The sequence below is a fragment of the Mustelus asterias genome, chromosome 26, assembly GCF_964213995.1.
Source record: "Mustelus asterias chromosome 26, sMusAst1.hap1.1, whole genome shotgun sequence".
In the NCBI taxonomy this organism is placed as follows: Eukaryota; Metazoa; Chordata; class Chondrichthyes; order Carcharhiniformes; family Triakidae; genus Mustelus; species Mustelus asterias.
This window is the reverse complement of record NC_135826.1, coordinates 35,853,424-35,872,077: the sequence shown is the minus strand read 5'-3', so window position 1 is coordinate 35,872,077 and position 18,654 is coordinate 35,853,424.

Genomic DNA, 18,654 nt, shown 5'->3' with positions numbered 1-18,654 from the left:
TTATGAAAAGAGTCATGAAACACACATGGATGATGTTATGCAAATTAAACATTGATCATTAAAGGTTTGCATTACAAGAGGGCCACAATCCAAGTGTAAAGAGGTATAGTGGACTTAGACTGCAGTCACAGAGCAATGCGTAGTTCTTGTTATGTTTCTATGTTTGCTGAATACAAACTGACCAATCTCTCACAGAACTGGTAAACTAAATGTGGGTGAAGTTCAGTTGACGATGTAGTTCAGGATTGCTCAGCAAACAGATTTACTACAAAGATTCAACAGCTATTGTTAACAGGAAAGTCAAGCTGCAATATCTTCACATCGCATGCTGTGAGCTCAACGGAGCTCACATGGTATACTTCCTGGCTACTTACTCATTAGCATATTATTAAAGCAATATCACAACATCCCTTTTTTCTTGCAAGATAACATTACATGCATTAAGACTGAAAATACATTAGAGTAGTTGTGAAAACTATTTATACAAAGCATAAATCTCTGTTCAAAAGTTTAAGGATTTAGGAGTTTCAGAGCCTGTATAACATATAGGTAGTTTAACAATCCTCCCACATCTTGTAACAGTATGATCTTCCTAAGATAGATCTAGACTTATCACTTGAGTGTTCTTGACTTGTCTGTTGGTAGCTTGTGTATTGTTGGAGGGCTGATTGTTTTTGCATGGTCTTCCACAATTTCACACTCCAAGTCCATCTTTGGATATGTTCTCGACACAGTTCGACTGCTAGGTGTTATCCAGTTATACATTCCCTTAGCTGGCTTCTATTCCTTAACATCGCTCCATTTGGTGTTGTGACCTCATAGAACCTAGGCTCATTGCACACTTTGGATATTCCTGTGGGTTACCAAGTTCCCTGGGTAAGACGTATGGCTCGAGCCTTTTGTCTCACATGCAGACTGGGCAGTTCTGCACTTGCATTTTGGTCTTACAATGTCTTCATTCTCCCTTGTTTTCCGAGAAATTTCTTCTGTACTCCTGAGAAATGGGACAGGTGATGGTTTGGCAAGGTTGCCATATATTCCGCCCATTGTGTCTGTCACGGATGCAGTTGTGGTATCCTTCAATTGCCTGATGGTTGGAAACATAGAAAAGTAGTCAGTGACGAGGGGAAAGTCAGTGCAATGGATAGTGAATAAATCTGTTGCAATTTTAGACCAAGGGGACAATGGAATTTTGTGAGGATATAAAGATTCTTTGTATTGATTGGCTGCTGTCTCTGGCATGCTTTGCACATCCTCATTGTCTTTTCGATATTGTTGCTGATCCCCGACCAACACAGTACACCTAGCCAGGCACTGTGTTCACATGTTCATTTGCCTCTGGTATAACTATGACAATATGTCATGGCAAACAGCTTCAATACAAGCATCTGTTTTCCCTTGAAAATCACACCTCTTTCAATTCAAAATGGACTGTCCAATTCAAAATGGTCTGTGTAATTCACCACGATCCAACTACTGAACAAATCAGTTATTCACTGCTCTGTGAAACACTGGGCCCGGCTTTACCATCAGGTTGCGCCCGTTTTTGGGCGCGAAAACTTGGTAAAGTCGCGTGTGAGGCGAGTTGCGCGATCCATGCCCTCCATGCATTTGCATGCATTTAAATTGGCTTAATGGGCTGCACGCCCAACCTTACCAGCACGTCCCCCTTTACCACCACGTTCGCCCATCCAGAATTGGCGCAAAACAGACATGCTCCACAGAAGTCTGATTCGGGCGCTCCAGTTAGTGAGTACTCCCCTCGACAACACTGTCCCTCTCCAGTGTGAATACCGATGAAAAATATTCATTTAGTGCCTCTCCTATCTCTTCAGACTCCACGCATAACTTCCCACTACTGTCCTTGACTGGCCCTAATCTTACCCTAGTCATTCTTTTACTCCTGACATACCTATAGAAAGCTTTAGGGTTTTCCTTGATCCTACCTGCCAAAGACTTCTCATGTCCCCTCCTGGCTCTTCTTAACTCTTTCTTTAGGTCCTTCCTGGCTAACTTGTAACCCTCAAGTGCCCTAACTGAGCCTTCACGTCTCATCTTAACATAAGTCTCCTTCTTCCTCTTCACAAGAGATTCAACCTCCTTAGTAAACCACGGTTCCCTCACACGTCTGCTTCCTCCCTGCCTGACAGGTACATATTTATCAAGGACACGTAGTAGCTGTTCCTTGAACAAGTTCCACATTACAATTGTGCCCATCCCCTGCAGTTTCCTTCCCCAACCTATGCCAGCTAAATCTCTGCAAGTGCAGAACTGCCCAGTCTGCATGTGAGACAAAAGGCTCGAGCCATACGTCTTACCCAGGGAACTTGGTAACCCACAGGAATATCCAAAGTGTGCAATGAGCCTAGGTTCTATGAAGTCACAACACTTCCAATGGCGTCCAATGGCTCTCTTCCTAAGATCGGTTGTGGGTGGCGGGGGGGGGGGGGGGGGGGAGATGGGTCCGATGGCTCCCTGCTTGAGATCAGTGGGGGAGAAAGGGGTATCTGCTGCCACTCTGCCCGAGATAGTGGGGAAAGGGGAGCTCTGTTGCCACTCTGCCTGTGATCAGTGGGGTAGAAGGCGGGTCTGCTGCCACTCTGTGTGAGATCGTGGGGCGAAGGGGGCTGCGATCGGTCTTGGTGGTGGGTGGTGGGGGGATAAGAGGATCAGTAATGTTATGGGGGTGGGGCAATGTCTGTGGGGGGCAGAGGGAGGCATTATCCGGCCCGGGAGGGATGTGGCAGGGGAGCCGCATTCCATCTTTGTTTTTGCGCATGAGCAGTTGGAGGCGTCAATCGGAGCTGCAGGGTTTTGGGTGCGTTAAGCCCCGCCCACAGGATTGTGCAGCGCGATTTGGAATCGCTGATATTTTTGCAGGCAGAGTGTGTATGGGGGCGTCTACGAACGGGTCTAAAAATTGGATCTGAAACACTCCCAGTTTCAAATCCGCCCAGCACTTAGAATCAAAATGGTAAAATAGGGCCCACTGTCTGTACAGGGACCCCGCTTCCCCGAGTCTTCAATGCATCTACAGCCTTTCCTTACAGTGCAGAAGAACTGCTCCCGGCTTACAGGCAAAAACTGAAGCGGGAGAATCCGTCAAAGAAAATCATGCAATGTTGGTCTGAGGAATCGGATGATTGGGAGAGATACAAAAGTGTCCAGAGGGGCAATCTTTTCACACAGAGGGTGGTGAGTGTCTGGAACAAGCTGCCAGAGGTAGTAGTAGAGGCGGGTACAATTTTATCTTTTAAAAAGCATTTAGATAGTTACATGGGTATGATGGGTATAGAGGGATATGGGCCAAATGCGGGCAATTGGGATTAGCTTAGGGGTTTTAAAAAAAATTAAGGACGGCATGGACAAGTTGGGCCGAAGGGCCTGTTTCCATGCTGTAAACCCCTATGATTCTATGACTCTATCCCCTACGGGACTGCTTAGAGTCAGTGGACTGCTCAGTATTTAAAAACTCTGCGACCAGCCTGAACGAGTACGTCACCACAATAACTGACTTCATCAGTGTGTTGAAGACTGTGTGCCAAAGAAGCAAATCCGCGTGTTTCCCAACTGAAAACAATGGATGAACAGGGATATCCACTGCTTGTTGAAGTCTCAATCTGAGGCGTTCAAGTCAGGCCACCCTGACCTATAGAAGAAAGTAAGAAGTTTAACAACACCAGGTTAAAGTCCAACAGGTTTATTTGGTCGCAAAATCCACTAGCTTTCAGAGCGCTGCCGCTTCGTCAGGTGAGTGGGAGAAGAAAGCCAGATATGATCTTAGGAGATCCATCAAAGATGCCAAAAGACATTACCGGACCAAGTTAGAGTCCCAGGCTAGCCACACCGACCCCCGCCAACTATGGCAAGGTCTACAAGACATAACAGGCTACAAGATGAAGACATGTAAAATCGCCGTCTACAACGCACCCCTCCTTGATGAGCTCAATGCATTCTATGCCCGTTTTGACCAAGTGATCAGCGAGAGCATGCCCTCCACCCTGGAAGCCCTGGATGAACCTGTTTCTGAGGTCACTATTGCAGATGTCAGAGCAGCTTCCTCAAAGGTCAACCCACGGAAAGCGACTGGCCCGGATGGGGTACCCAGACCTGCACTCAGATCCTGCACAGATCAGCTGGCGGGGGTGTTCACAGATATCTTCAACCTCTCTTTACAACAATCTGAGGTCCCTATCTGCTTCAAGAAGACAACCATCAGCCCGGTACCAAAGAAAAGGCAAGCAGCTTGCCTTAATGACTATCATCCGGTGGCTCTGACATCCATCATTATGAAGTGCTTCGAAAGGTTAGTCATGGCACGAATCAATTCCAGCTTCCCGGACTGCCTGGATCCACTACAGTTTGCCTATCACTGCAACAGGTCCACAGCAGACGCCATCTCCCTGGCCCTGCACTCAACCCTGGAACACCTAGATAACAAGGACACCTACGTCAGACTCCTATTTATTGACTACAGCTCAGTCTTCAACACCATTATTCCTACAAATCGATCTCCAAACTCCGTGGCCTGGGCCTCAGCTCTTCCCTCTGCGACTGGATCCTGAACTTCCTAACCCACAGACTACAATCAGTAAGGATAGGCAACAACACTTCCTCCACAATCATCCTCAACACCGGTGCCCCACAAGACTGTGTTCTCAACCCCCCACTACACTCATACACCTATGACTGTGCGGCCAAATTCCCCTCCAACTTGATATTCAAGTTTGCTGATGACGCTATCATAGTGGGTCGGATCTCAAACAATGATGAGACAGAGTACAGGAATGAGATAGAGAATCTGGTGAACTAGTGCGGCAACAATAATCTCTCCCTCAATGTGAAAAAACGAAAGAGATTGTCATTGACGTCAGGAAGCATAAAGGAGAACATGCCCCTGCCTACATCAACGGGGACGAAGTAGAAATGGTCGAAAGTTTCAAGTTTTTAGGTGTCCAGATCACCAACAACCTGTCCTGATCCCCCCATGACAACACTATAGTTAAGAAAGCCCACCAAGGCCTCTACTTTCTCAGAAGACTAAGGAAATTTGGCATGTCAGCTACAACTCTTACCAACGTTTACAGATGCACCATAGAAAGCATTCTTTCTGGTTGTATCACAGCTTGGTATGGCTCCTGCTCTGCCCAAGACTGCAAGAAACTACAAAAGGTCATGAATGTAGCCCAATCCATCACGCAAACCAGCCTCCCATCCATTGACTCTGTCTACACTTCCCACTGCTTTGGAAAAGCAGCCAGCATAATTAAGAACCCCACCCACCCCAGACATTCTCTCTTCCACCTTCATCCGTCAGGAAAAAGATACAAAAGTCTGAGGTCACCGACTTAAGAACAGCTTCTTCCCTGCTGCCATCAGACTTTTGAATGGACCTACCTCGCATTAAGTTGGTTTTTCTCTACACCCTAACTCTGACTGTAACACTACATTCTGCACCCTCTTGTTTCCTTCTCTATGAACGGTATGCTTTGTCTGTATAGTGCGAAAAAAACAATACTTTTCACTGTATGCTAATACATGTGACGATAATAAATCAAATGAAAAAGGCCATTCAGCCCATCGACCCCGCACCGACAACAATCCCACCCATCCCCGTAACCCCACTACTGTTAACCCTGCTACTCCCCCTCACACTAAAGGGGCAATTTTGGATGGCTAACCCACCTAACCCGCACATCTTTGGAGTGTGTGAGGAAACCCACGCAGACACGGGGAGAACGTGCAAACTCCACACAGACAATCACCTGAGGCAGGAATTGAACCCAGGTCGTTGGCGCTGCGAGACAGCAGTGTTAAGAAGAGTGCCACCGTGCCGACCCCCATACATTGTTTCCACTGCTTAGCAAATTCAAGGTAATCACAACAAGAAGGAAACAAATAATCCCAATAAAAATTAAAGACAAAGTTTGAAAAAAAAACCTTGGCAGAGAAAGTGATTAAAATGTGCAATTTGTTGCCAGAAACTGTTGTTGGAACCAAATGCGTAAATTCCTCTGAAAGGGAATTGGTTATTTTAAAAAGTGGAACCTTCAAGTTTCAGGAAACAGCAGGAGAGTGCGGTTAGAGGATGTGGGTCATGTGCTGTTTAACAGGTATAGATTTAATGGGCCATATGGCCTGTCTCTGTGTAACATTCTCAGCTTTGTGAAATGTGGAAATGACATCTCTAAATACGTCCTGAAGATTTCCCCGGTGTTGGCCTGTTGGCAAAACTGTAAAATAAAACCAGAAAATGGCTGGAAATACTCAGCTGCTCTGGCAGCATCTGGGGAGAGAGAAAGAGTTAAAAGTTTCAAATCTGTGTCCTTTCACCAGAATATGGCTGAGATGTTAACTCATGTTCTCTCGTTGCAGCTAAACCTGCTGAGTCTTTCCTGCATTTTCTGTTTTTTATTTCAGATACCCAGCATCTGCAGTATTTTGGTTTTCGGATTGGAACAAAATCAGGAATCTGTTCTAAAACAGCATTGTCCAATAGAAATTGTTGACTAGTCATGGGAGTGGCTATGACGACACCATTTTAGCCACATGCACTAATTTCAATAAAAAATGCCTGAGACACAATTCAACTGGTGTCCTTTAGGGAAGGAAATCTGCCATCCTTACCTGGTCTGACCTACATGTGACTCCAGAGTCTTAACTGCCCTCTGAACAAGGGCAACTAGGGATGGGCAATAAATGCTGGCCAGCCAGCGACGCCCATGTCCCACAAATGAATAATAACAAAGTTCAATGTACTTCACATGTATATTCATAATGAGGGTCGGTTAGCTCAGTTGGTTAGCTGGTTCTTGATGCAGAGTGATACAAGGAGTGTGGGTTCAATTGCCGTCCTGGTCCCTGAAGGGCCGACCTTCTCTCAAACTTGCCCCTCGCCTGAGGGTGTGGTAATTCTCAGGTTAAATCACCACAGAACAACTTATGGTCATCTGGGACCATGGCAATTTTACCTTGTGGGCAGCACGCTGACACAGTGGTTAGCACTGCTGCCTCACAGCACCAGGGACCTGGGTTCAATTCCCAGCTTAGGTCACTGTCTGTACGGAGTCTGCACATTCTCCCTGTGTCTGCATGGGTTTCCTCTGGGTGCTCCGGTTTCCTCCCACAGTTGAAAAGACGTGCTAGTTAAGTGGATCAGCCATGCTAAATTCTCCCTCGGTGTACCCGAATAGGCGCCAGAGTGTGGCGACTAGGGGATTTTCACAGTAACTTCATCGCAGTGTTAATGTAAGCCGACTTGCGACACTAATTTTTTTTTTGTTTTTATTACAATTCAATCAAATCAAGTCCAATTCAGAGTCTCAACAAGTTGAGACATTCCCGATCCAAGCTGACAAGACAGGGCTCTCACCTCCTGTCTTGGGCTTGACCCACATGATCCAAGCTGATTGGAGTAGGCATAGCTCCTCTTCCAAGGCTTGATCCAATTTGCATCTTAGCCAAAAGGCCGAGATGCCGCTTTTTAAAATTGCTTCAAATGAAGCTAAAATGTAACCTGATGACTTCACCCAAGCACAGCATGTCGATACTACACTTGATCTTAGCCAAAAGGCTGAGAAGCGTAAATAAACTAAATTAAAACTAAACTGAAAAGATAATTTTTCATCCCTCAGATTCCACAGACAACTGACTCCAACAACCTCACCTTTGATTAAACTGAGCACACACAGACACCCTTACCTACACATAATATATACAGAAACACAGAAATATAAAAATATACACATCATCACACTATCCATATTGACCTGACATATTCTAAACGATGAACTTTCAGTGTCGTTCAAAATACAGCATTGAACAGAAGGAATATTCCCAATTATAGTTACAAGCTTGCTATTGCTGGTGGCTGGAGGATTGCTTGCCATCTGGTGTCAGAATCATTAATTGAGAAAGAGAAAAATCATAGTCAATAGTTGAAAAAAATGCTTTGTAGAGTGATGGAAAGGAATATGAAATTGGATATAAATAGCAATCACTCCCTATCTCCAGGTGATTAGAACATTTGCAGATGTTGGTAAAGATTTATGCAACTGTGAAAAGTATATTTAACAATGAATAAAATGGGAAGCTATTTTCCCTCAACTTATTGGTGAAGAGGAATTGAATGCTACATTACTTTATGATGATCCAATATGGTTTTCAGTATTAACCGGATTACTGATATGTAACTTGCTTTGGAGCACCACAAGTCATTGAGTCTTCAACATTCAGGTGGTATTTTAGTGCTTCTCATTCTCAGAGTCTCCTTTGGGTGGCATGGTGGCATAGTAGTTAGCACTGTTGTCGCACACAGTGCCAGGGACCTGGGTTCGATTCCCGGCTCGGGTCACTGTCTGTGCAGAGTCTGCATGTTCTCCCCCGTGTCCGCGTGGGTTTCCTCTGGGTGCTCCTGTTTCCTCCCACGTCTGAAAGACGTGCTGTTTTGGTGGATTGGCCATGCTAAATTCTCCCTCAGTGTACCCGAACTATCGCCGGAGTGTGGCGACCAGGGGATTTTCACAGTAACTTCATTGCAGTGTTAATGTAAGCCTACTTGTGACACCAATAAATAAACGTAAACTTACCACCATCAACTTCCCACTGCCAGTTCCCAGTCTCTCCTACATTATTGTAGCTATATTGTTACTTCCCAAAAACCTTTGGGAATTCCCCTACATCTTCAGTATCACCCACTAACCTATAACCTATTCCCCCAGGGTCTCTTTCCAATCAAACAGGTTTTGGGCTTCCCTTATCCATTTTGTGCTGCTCCTTGGCACGTTCTCAGCTGCCCCCTGCTCACAGTCCTCTCCCTTTGATTGACTTAAGGCCGCTTTACTGTCCACACCATCATCCATGACCTCCCATAGCTGGCTTTCCCACACATTGAACATTGGAACTGCAGCTCCAGGCTGCCCTGTGTCTGGGCCATCTGACAGGCTTTGGAGCCTCGTCCTCAGCACGTTGGCTCTCCCTTTCAAGAAGCCAATATTTATTTTTGCAATAACATTCTAAATACTTTATTTATTTTAGTAGGCGGCATTCTGGCACAGTGGTTAGCATGGCTGCCTCATAACACCAACGACCTGGGTTCAATTCCCGGTTTGGGTGACAGTCTGTGGAGTTTGCATGTCCTCCCTGTGTCTGCGTGGGTTACCTCCGGGTGCTCCGGTTTCCTCCCCCACTCCAAAGATGTGTAGATTAAGTGGATTGGCCATGCTAAATGCCTCACTCATCCCGAAACCGCAAAATCCTGCCCGAGGTCAATGGACCTTCCCATTCTCCCCCTCTCGCCCGCTCCAATTCCCATGGCGGGCAGGACAGCAAAATTTTGGCCTTAGTGTCTGATGCGCGATAAATCACACGAGAGGCCGGATGTACCCGGGAAATAAAGGCTTTTATTGCCAACAATAACAGAGCTACTATATACAATATACAATCCCAGACTAAAGGGTCACCAGGCAGAGCAGTGACCTTTATACCTCTCCCGGAAGGCGGAGCCAACTGGGGTGTACCATAGGACTATATTAACAGGTAGAACAGCCCAACCCTAACCCCAACAGTAACATATCTACAGACTCATAGTACTGGCCAGACCATGGCTCAGCACTACCTGGTGGGAACCAACAATGGTTCACCACAGTGTCTTAAGATATATAGGTTAGGAGGGTTAGCGGGTTAAATACGTGGGGTTACAGGGATCGAGTCTGGGTAAGATGCTCTTTCGGAAAGTCAGTGCAGACCTTTTGGGCTGAATGGCCTCCTTCTGCACTGTAGGGATTCCATGATTCTATTAATCAACAAAGTGTTGGTTTCTCAGCTGCATTTGTTTCAATTGCAGAGGGAGTGAAGGTAATGGATTTATGGGCAGAATATGTGACTTGAAAATAGAGACTGAATTATATCTGTGCACTGGTCAATTACATTGCCACCCCCCTCACTGGCTCCCCATGCCATCAACCGATCCTCCATCATCTAAAGACTACACTCGGGCACTCCCCATGTGAATGTCACAGCTGATTTTAGTTCAATTTCCAATGGGTGGGATTTTCCAGCCCTGCCCGCTGGTGGAACCTTCCAGTCCTGCCAAAGGTGAACCCCCTCTCCACATGGCAGGTTTCCCAGAAGCAGGATGGGCGAGCCACGCAAAGCATTGTGGACATCTGCTGGACTGGAAGATCCCGTCAGCCGCCAATGGTGAGCTGCCTCCACCAGGGATGGAAAATTCCACTTAATTAAATTTAGCAAGTTTCACAAGTTAAATGTTAAACTTGCTGGAAAACCTGCTCTGGAACAGATATTGATGATGAGTGTCATTCTTGATACTAGGTGAGCTGAATAAAGAGAAAGAAGAAATGCAGAAGCAGCAAAACTCAGGTGAAAGACAGGGAAAGCAGCTGGGCCTCTCATGAGATCACAAGTGGAGGAGGTCATGGTGGAAGAGAAGGCTGGTTGATGGAGGCCTTATTCAATCCACAGCTTCTATTGGCTTCAAGTCATTTGTTTGGAATTATCTGAGGAGTAATGAATGAATGCAAAGGCAACATTTCTCAGGTTGTTGCAGAGCTGTTCAGCATTCTCCAGCAATTAAGGCCTTTGGCACACTGGACAAGGTGCTTGAGCTTTGCCTATTGCAGTGAATGTCACCACTACCCTTAACTCCCCCATCGAACTGGCCAACCTTCGTCGCCAGTGTTAAATCTCTGAATATTGAGGGATTCCCTCAAGAACGACTCCACAGCCTGGCATCAGGGAACACGGATCTTTATTCAGTCTACTCGCTCCACACTCCAAATGTTGACTGCCCACTTAGGGCGGTTCCCAACCAACTCACCCCACACCCAGGTCACATGGCACGTTCCCTTAAAGGGGCTATGCTTAAACATTTTTAACACCTTGGTCTTGGGATCCTTCTAGACTGCAATAGGCAACAGGTCTCACAACAGTCTGCAGCCCATGAATACATTCATAAGTGTATTAAATAATTCACCAATACCCTTGTTGTTGGTCCCAACAATGATATCAGTTTCTCAATGGACACTGGCAGTCAGATTGGATTCTGTGGGGTTGGTTACAGTAACTGTTTTCCCACAGGTGCAGGATATCACGGACTGCGCACATACCCCCAACAATCATCAACAGGAGAGGCTATCATTCGATCAATGGGCCACACCACAGAATCATGCATGCCTGTGATTGGTTTCGAAGCAGCTGTTTCCAGCTAACCATCCCCTCCTCCACATCACCTGTCTCAGACCATAGAGAGGATGACTGCTGGGGCACAAGCTCTACCCTCTCCAGGCTTATCATGCCCCCTGCACGGCCTATTATACCTCTCCGTAACCTGATGAGCTACAATCAGAATGATTACTGTTCAGGAACTCCTGTAGTGATGTTTTGGGGCTGCGATATTTTACCTCGAACAATCAAAACCATCTTCTTTTGTGCTCTGCATGACTCTGGCCAGTGGAGAGTTTCTTCCCTGATCCACAACTGACTAAAGCTCCTTTTTTTATTGATTTGTAGGCATCACTGGCTGGACCAGCATTTATTGCCCATCCCTAGTCACCCTTGAAGTGAGTGGCTTGCTAGGTCATTTCAGAGGGCAGTTGAGAGTCAACCATATTGCTATGGTTCTAAAGTCACATGTAGGCCTGGTCAAGTAAGGATGACAGATTTTTTTCCCTGAAGGACATTAGTGAACCAGATGGGTTTTTCTGACAATGGTTTCATGGTCATCAGTAGATTCTTAATTCCAGATATTTTTTATTGAATTTAAATTCCGCCATCTGCCGTGGTGGGATTCAAACCCGGGACCCCAGAACATTAGCTGAGTTTCTGGATTCATAGTCTAGCGATAATACCACTAGGCCAGTGTCTCTCCTGTATGCCACACTTGGTCAAATGCTGCCTTGATGTCAAGAACATTCACTCTCACCTCACATCTGGAGGTCAACTCTTTTGTCCATGTCTGAACCAATGCTATAATGAGGTCTGGAGTGCAATGGTCCTGTCAGAACCCAAACTGAACATCAGTGAGTAGGTTATTACTGAGTAAGTACCACCTGATAGGACTGTCAATGACATTCTCCATCACTTTGCCGATGATTGTGAGTAGATGATGGGGCAGTAATGGGCTGGATTGGGTTTGTCCTGCTTTTTGTGGACAGGGCATATCTGGACAAGTTTCCACATTGTTGGATCGATGCCAGTGTAGTAGCTGTACTGAAAAATCTTGCTTGTGACCACAGCAGATGTTAATTATTGAACCACCCAAACCCCAGAGGAAAACTTGTCTTACTGTTCATTTTGTTTGTAATCTGAAAACAAGGCAAAACTTACTGATCCCAGAGGCATAGTATTCCAGCAGTACTTCTGCGATTTTAAAAATGGAAGGATTTGTTAACAAGAAAAGAAAACTTAAGCCACAAGATTAAACTTACACAGTTAAAAACAGTCTTACAAAATTTCCCCAAATTATCTATTTGGTCAAGTGCAGCTTTTTGGTAACACTCCCTTACTGATTCGTAACTCTAAAAATCCAGGCATATTACTCAAGGAAAAACTGCTATCTCTTGAGTAAAGATATACCACATGACTTCAAAAATACTTCCGCTCAGCTGTAGAAATCCAAGAGAATTCAAATACCTTTATTGTCTTTCTTTATTTTTCTTTCCCCCGCACTCTCTCCCCCATATTATCCCCTCTTTCCTTACCTTTCCTCCTCCTTTGCTTCCCCTTTCCTCCTCTTTTCTCCCCCTTTGCTTCCCCTTTCCCCCCTTTTTTCTCAACGTTACCTCTCTCCCACCCATTCCAACCTCCCCCCCCCACCGCATCTTCATCTGTCACAGTTTACCCTATGATTTCAGCTTCTCTGCCATTTGGCCATTCACACCTTCTATTCTCTCTGTGGACTGCCATTAGCAGCCTTTCCCCTTGTTTCTGTGGCTATGAGTCATCTTTCATTCCCTCACTCTGCAGTGTAAATATCTTCCACTTTTATGCCTTTTAGCTTTGACAAAGGGTCATCTGGACTCGAAATGTCAGCTCTTTTCTCTCGTTACAGATGCTGCCAGACCTGCTGAGATTTTCCAGCATTTTCTCTTTTGGTTTCAGAATTCAAATGCAAGACTGCTTTCGGAAACAAAGACTTACCTGCCTTTTGGATGGCTGCTTCAGATTCCTTCTCTCAACACAAAGCTGGTCTTGGGACATCTCCCCCACACAGCCAACAACTCAGCTCAACATCTTTCCTTAAATATCTTTTTATCCCTTTCATCTCGGGTGGCACAGTGGCACAGTGGTTAGCACTGCTGCCTCACAACGCCAGGGACCTGGGTTCGATTCCTGGCTTGGGTCACAGTCTGTGTGGAGTCTGAATGTTCTCCCTGTGTTTGTTCCGGGTGCTCCGGTTTCCTCCCACAGTCCAAAGATGTGTGGGTTAGGTGAATTGGCCAGGCTAAATTCTCCCTTAGTGTTAGGGGGACTAGCTAGGGTAAGTGCGTGGGGATAGGGCCTGGGTGGGATCGTGGTTGGTGCAGACTCAATGGGCCGAATGGCCTCCTTCTGCACTGTAGGATTCTATGATCTTCAATTTCATTGTCCTCAGCACCTGTTTGAACACAGCTTTTCCAAAATATAAAAGGTTTTCATGTTTCCTATTGCCTCTCATTTCACTTTAAATAAAATTTAATAACCTCTTTTTTTACTTGTGAAACCTTTGTAAGTTGTAAAAGTCTCTTACTCCCTTTCGAAATTTAACAGCTGAAAAGCTAACTCCCTATCTAATACAAATATTAAAACCAAAACTTTTTACTTATAAATGCATTTCCACCATTGCCTCCTATTACAAATGCATGCATTTAGCAAATTTATCCCCCTCATCCCTCAACTGTCCCAGACCAGTCTTCTCTGATAACCTTTCCCCAGCTTAATAAAAACATTTACAGACACACGCACAGACACACAGCCTTCTTAACAGAATAACACAATATTTCCCAAAAACATCTAAAATATAGCATCCACCCTCACACTAACTTTGGAGCACAAGTCTTCAATGCTACTGCCAGGATGTTGACAGGGCCCAGAGTCGCTTCTGGATTCAGTGTCTTCACTCATTCCTTGATATCACCCAAAGAGAATTGAATTTCTGAATGCTGACATCGAAAGAGGTGGGGAATTCAGGAGGAGGCCAAGATGGATTATCCAAGCAGTACTTCCGACTGCAAATGCGTCTTTCTTGACTTTCGCACTGAAATTCTGGGCTTTCCCATCATCAAGAATAGGGTCTTTTTGGACACTTCTCCTCCAGTTTGATTGCCCTGTCATTCATGGACACATGTGGCAAGACTGCAGAGATTTGATTTGATCTGTTCAGTGTGGGCGTGGGATCATTTAGGTTTGTCTATCACAGTCTGCTTCCACAATATGGGCGGCATGGTGGCACAGTGGTTAGCACTGCTGCCTCACAGAGCCCGGGACCTGGGTTCAATTCCCAGCTTGGGCCACTGTCTGAGTTTGTACGTTCTCCCCGTGTGGTGAACCATCGTTGGTTCCCACTGGATAGTACTGAGCCAGGGTCTGGCCAGTACTACAAGGATGTACATATGTTACTGTTGGGTTGTGCTACTTGTTGCTGTTGGGGTTAGGGTGGGGTTGTTACACCTTTGTACTGTAGTGTTGTGGTACATCCCAGTCGGGCTCCGCCTCCTGGGAGAGGTATAAAGGTCCCTGCTCTGGCCGGGACCCCTTCAGTCTGGGATAGTGTATATAATTACTGGCTGCTTCATTACAGTAAATAAAAGCCTTTCATTTACCGAGCATCTGGCCTCGTGTTTGAGAAGCGCATCACCCCGTGTCTGCGTGGGTTTCCTCCGGGTGCTCCAGTTTCCTCCCACATTCTGAAAGATGTGCTGGTTAGCTGCATTGACCCCAACAGGTGCCAGACTGTGGCAACTGGGGGAATTTCACAGTAACTTCATTGCAGTGTTAATGTAAGCCTTACTTGTGACTAATAAATAAACTTTAACTTGGCATGCATTGAGTCCTACAATGTAGCTTCACCAGGCTACCACTTCATGTTTTGGTGCTGGCATGCCCTCCTTCAGTCACCTCAACTGGCTGCTGGGGATCTTTCCCACATGTACCCCTCTGCGGTCAAATAGCCAATCTCGCCAAGCGGTCAGCCTGGTTGGCTTCAGGCAGGAGTCAGAGAAAGCCGCCACAAATGAGGCCCAGCTACTGGGCCTCCAGTTCCCCAGATATCCCAGATTTTCTGTCCACTTCAGGGCTCGCAGGCACTATGCATGCCCCCCTTTAACATTGACTCCTTTAATTATGTTGTAAATATGCTTCCTTAGCTTAATTGTTTGTTCTAAATTCAGTTTACCTGATGGTCAATCATGGACTGACACATCTGTTCCCGCTCCTGCTTCCTACCTTCTCATGCTAACTTTACCATGACGTTCCCACACTGTTGTGCCATGGCAACGAATCAGCAAGTAAACAGACTTCCTTAGAACATAGAACAGTACAGCACAGGAACAGGCCTTTCGGCCCATGATGTTGTGCCAAACATGACGCCAAATTAAAGTAATCCCTTCTGCCTGCCCTTGGTCCATATCCCTCTAATTCCTGCATATTCATGTGCTTATCTTAAAGCCCCTTAAACGCCCCTATCGTATCTTCCACCGCCACCCCTGGCAGCGCGTTCCAGACACCTACCACTCTCTGCCTAAAAAACTTATCCTTTGCATCTCCTTTGAACTTTTCCCCTCTCACCTTAAGTGCATGCCCCGAGTATGAGACATTTTAACTCTGGGAAAAAGATTCTGACTGTCAACCCTATCTATGCCTCTCATAATTTTATAGACTTCTATCAGGTCACCCCGTCAGCCTCTGCCGCTCCAGAGGAAACAATCCTAGTTTGTCCAGTCAGTCCTTATAAGTCATACCCTTTAATCCAGGCAGCACTCTCTCTAAAGCCTTTGCATCCTTCCTGTAATGTGGCAACCAGAATTGAACTCAATACTCTAAGTGAAGCCTAACAAAGTTTTATAAAGCAGCAATATGACATCCTGACTCTTGTACTCAATGCCCCGACCAATAAGGGCGAGCATGCCATATGCCTTCTTTATCATCCCATCTACTTTACATCCTATCTACCCGGACATTCTCTTTTCCACCTTCGTCCGTCGGGAAAAAGATACAAAAGTCTGAGGACACATACCAACTGACTCAAGAACAGCTTCTTCCCTGCTGCCATTAGATTTTTGAATGGACCTACCTTGTAATAAGCTGATCTTTCTCAACATCCTAGCTATGACTGTAACACTTTATTCTGCAATCTCTTGTTTCCTTCTCTATGTACGGTATGCTTTGTCTGAATAGCACATAAGAAACAATATTTTTCACTGTATACTAATACATGTGACGATAATAAATCAAATCACATCAAATCAAATCAAAATTTGTGTGGCCACTTTCAGGGAGCTATGAACTTGAACCCCAAGGTGCCTCTGTACGTCAGTGCTGTTCAGGGTCTTCCCATTTACTTACTCTTAACATTTGATGTCCCAAAGTGCAACATCTCACAATTGCCTGGATTAAACGCTATCTACCATTTTTCTGCCTATATCTGCAACTGATCTATATCCCGCTGCAGGCTTTGCCAACCTTCTACACTACCTACAACTCCACCTATCTTTGCGTTGTCTGCAAACTTACTAACCAACTCTTCCACATTTTCATCCAAGTCATTTATACTTATATATATATTATATCTCACAAACAGCAGAGGTTCCAGTGTGGACCCCTCCAGAACACCATAGTTACGGTCTTCCAGTCAGGAAAACAGCCTTCCGCTACTATTCTCTGACTTCTTTGGGCAAGCCAATTCTGAATCCAAGCGCCCAAATAACTATGGATCCCATGCATCTTAATCTTCTGGATCAGCCTACACTGGCAGGGCGGAGCCTGATGGAGACTCTACAGAGAGCAAGGCGCCATTTTTAAAGGATGAACCGATCTCAAAGTTAAGTTAAAGGTCACCCCCCTCCCCCCACAACAGACATCAGGTTCCTCCTATGGACATTGGGACCCCCAGGGGACAATGGGAACAATGCAGGAATCACATGCAGAGGAGCACAATGCAACCCTCCCCACACCACTCAAAGATTGGCCCACCTCCCCATAGCATGCACACATCAGAGTGAACCCCCCTGCAGCTCCAGAGCACCCCCCCACCCCGCCACACAGTCTCCACTCCTCCACATAAACTGTATTGCAAAGCCATGCATCTCTGTGCGATTAGTCACACTTGCTGTAACATCACCAGAGGCATTTGCAGGTTCTATCTCTTCCGCATCTTAGACCATTATGAAGCAACACATATCTCAATAAACTCTGACTTGTTGGTTAAGTAATCCATGGTGTGGTTACTTTTGCTTTTTGCTGTAGAAGAGGCTAAAGCCCCAAAACATAACAGTAAGAAACAAAACTGTGTTACGATGCAGAGGTATTTCCCCTTTAAGACATAACGCCAAATCACCCAAAGAGGAATACCTCGCCTCATAATCTGTTCAAAGTGTGTGAGAAGGTGTGAACTGTCCTTCAGTAACGTTTAGTGGTTACTAACAGAGAAATACCTGACACTCACTTTAAAATGAACATTTAACAATTTATTTATTTAACTAACAGGGAATTTTAACTAAACAAATAACATACCGAATAAAATAAGATTCTACTGGAATGCTTTTGGGTAGCACAGTGGTTAGCACTGCTGCTTCACAGCTCCAGGGACCTGGGTTCAATTCCCGGCTTGGGTCACTGTCTGTGTGGAGTTTGCACATTCTCCCCGTGTCTGCGTGGGTTTCCTCCGGGTGCTCCGGTTTCCTCCCACAGTCCAAAGATGTGCGGGTTAGGTTGATTGGCCATGCTAAAAATTGCCCTGAGTGTCTTGAGATGTGTAGGTTGGAGGGATTAGTGGGTAAATATGTCAGGATATGGGGGTAGGGCCTGGGTGGGATTGTGGTCGGTGCAGACTCGATGGGCCGAATGGCCTCTTTCTGTACTGTAGGGTTTCTATGATTTCTATGATTTCTATGCTGTTCAAATAAACCCAAAACTCATTCATTTACCAAAAATATAATAATAGAATTCCATCGCTCAAAAAATACAACCAGGTTTTGTGGCTTTCGGAAACTTTTAGAGTTCTTCTGTGGATTCCCTGTCTGTGAGTTCTTTTTGATTTGGTACCTTTCTACTGGTGTGTTCTCTTAAGAGATATATGCAGCTGGCAGAATGGAGATCTGCTCTCTCCCTCTCGACTTGAGAGGTGGTAGTTGCTAACTCCCATTTGTCCCCTTGCACTCTCTTTTATCCCCGTGATGACCTATCAATTTTCCTACAGTAGGATTGGTCTGCTGTTGTCAACATCAAATTCAAATCTTCTAGGTTCTTGGTAGCTGAATGCCTGCTATGATTGAGCAAAATTCAAACACAAACAGGTTGCCTTGTCAAGACTTTGCTTGACTTTTTGATACAAATGTTTCATCTTGGACTTTGGATGCACTTTGCATTTTAAACCTCTAAGCACTGAAACAAAATACCAGCTTTTAAAGGGATGACGCAATGTTTTGTCCCTCTAGCGTT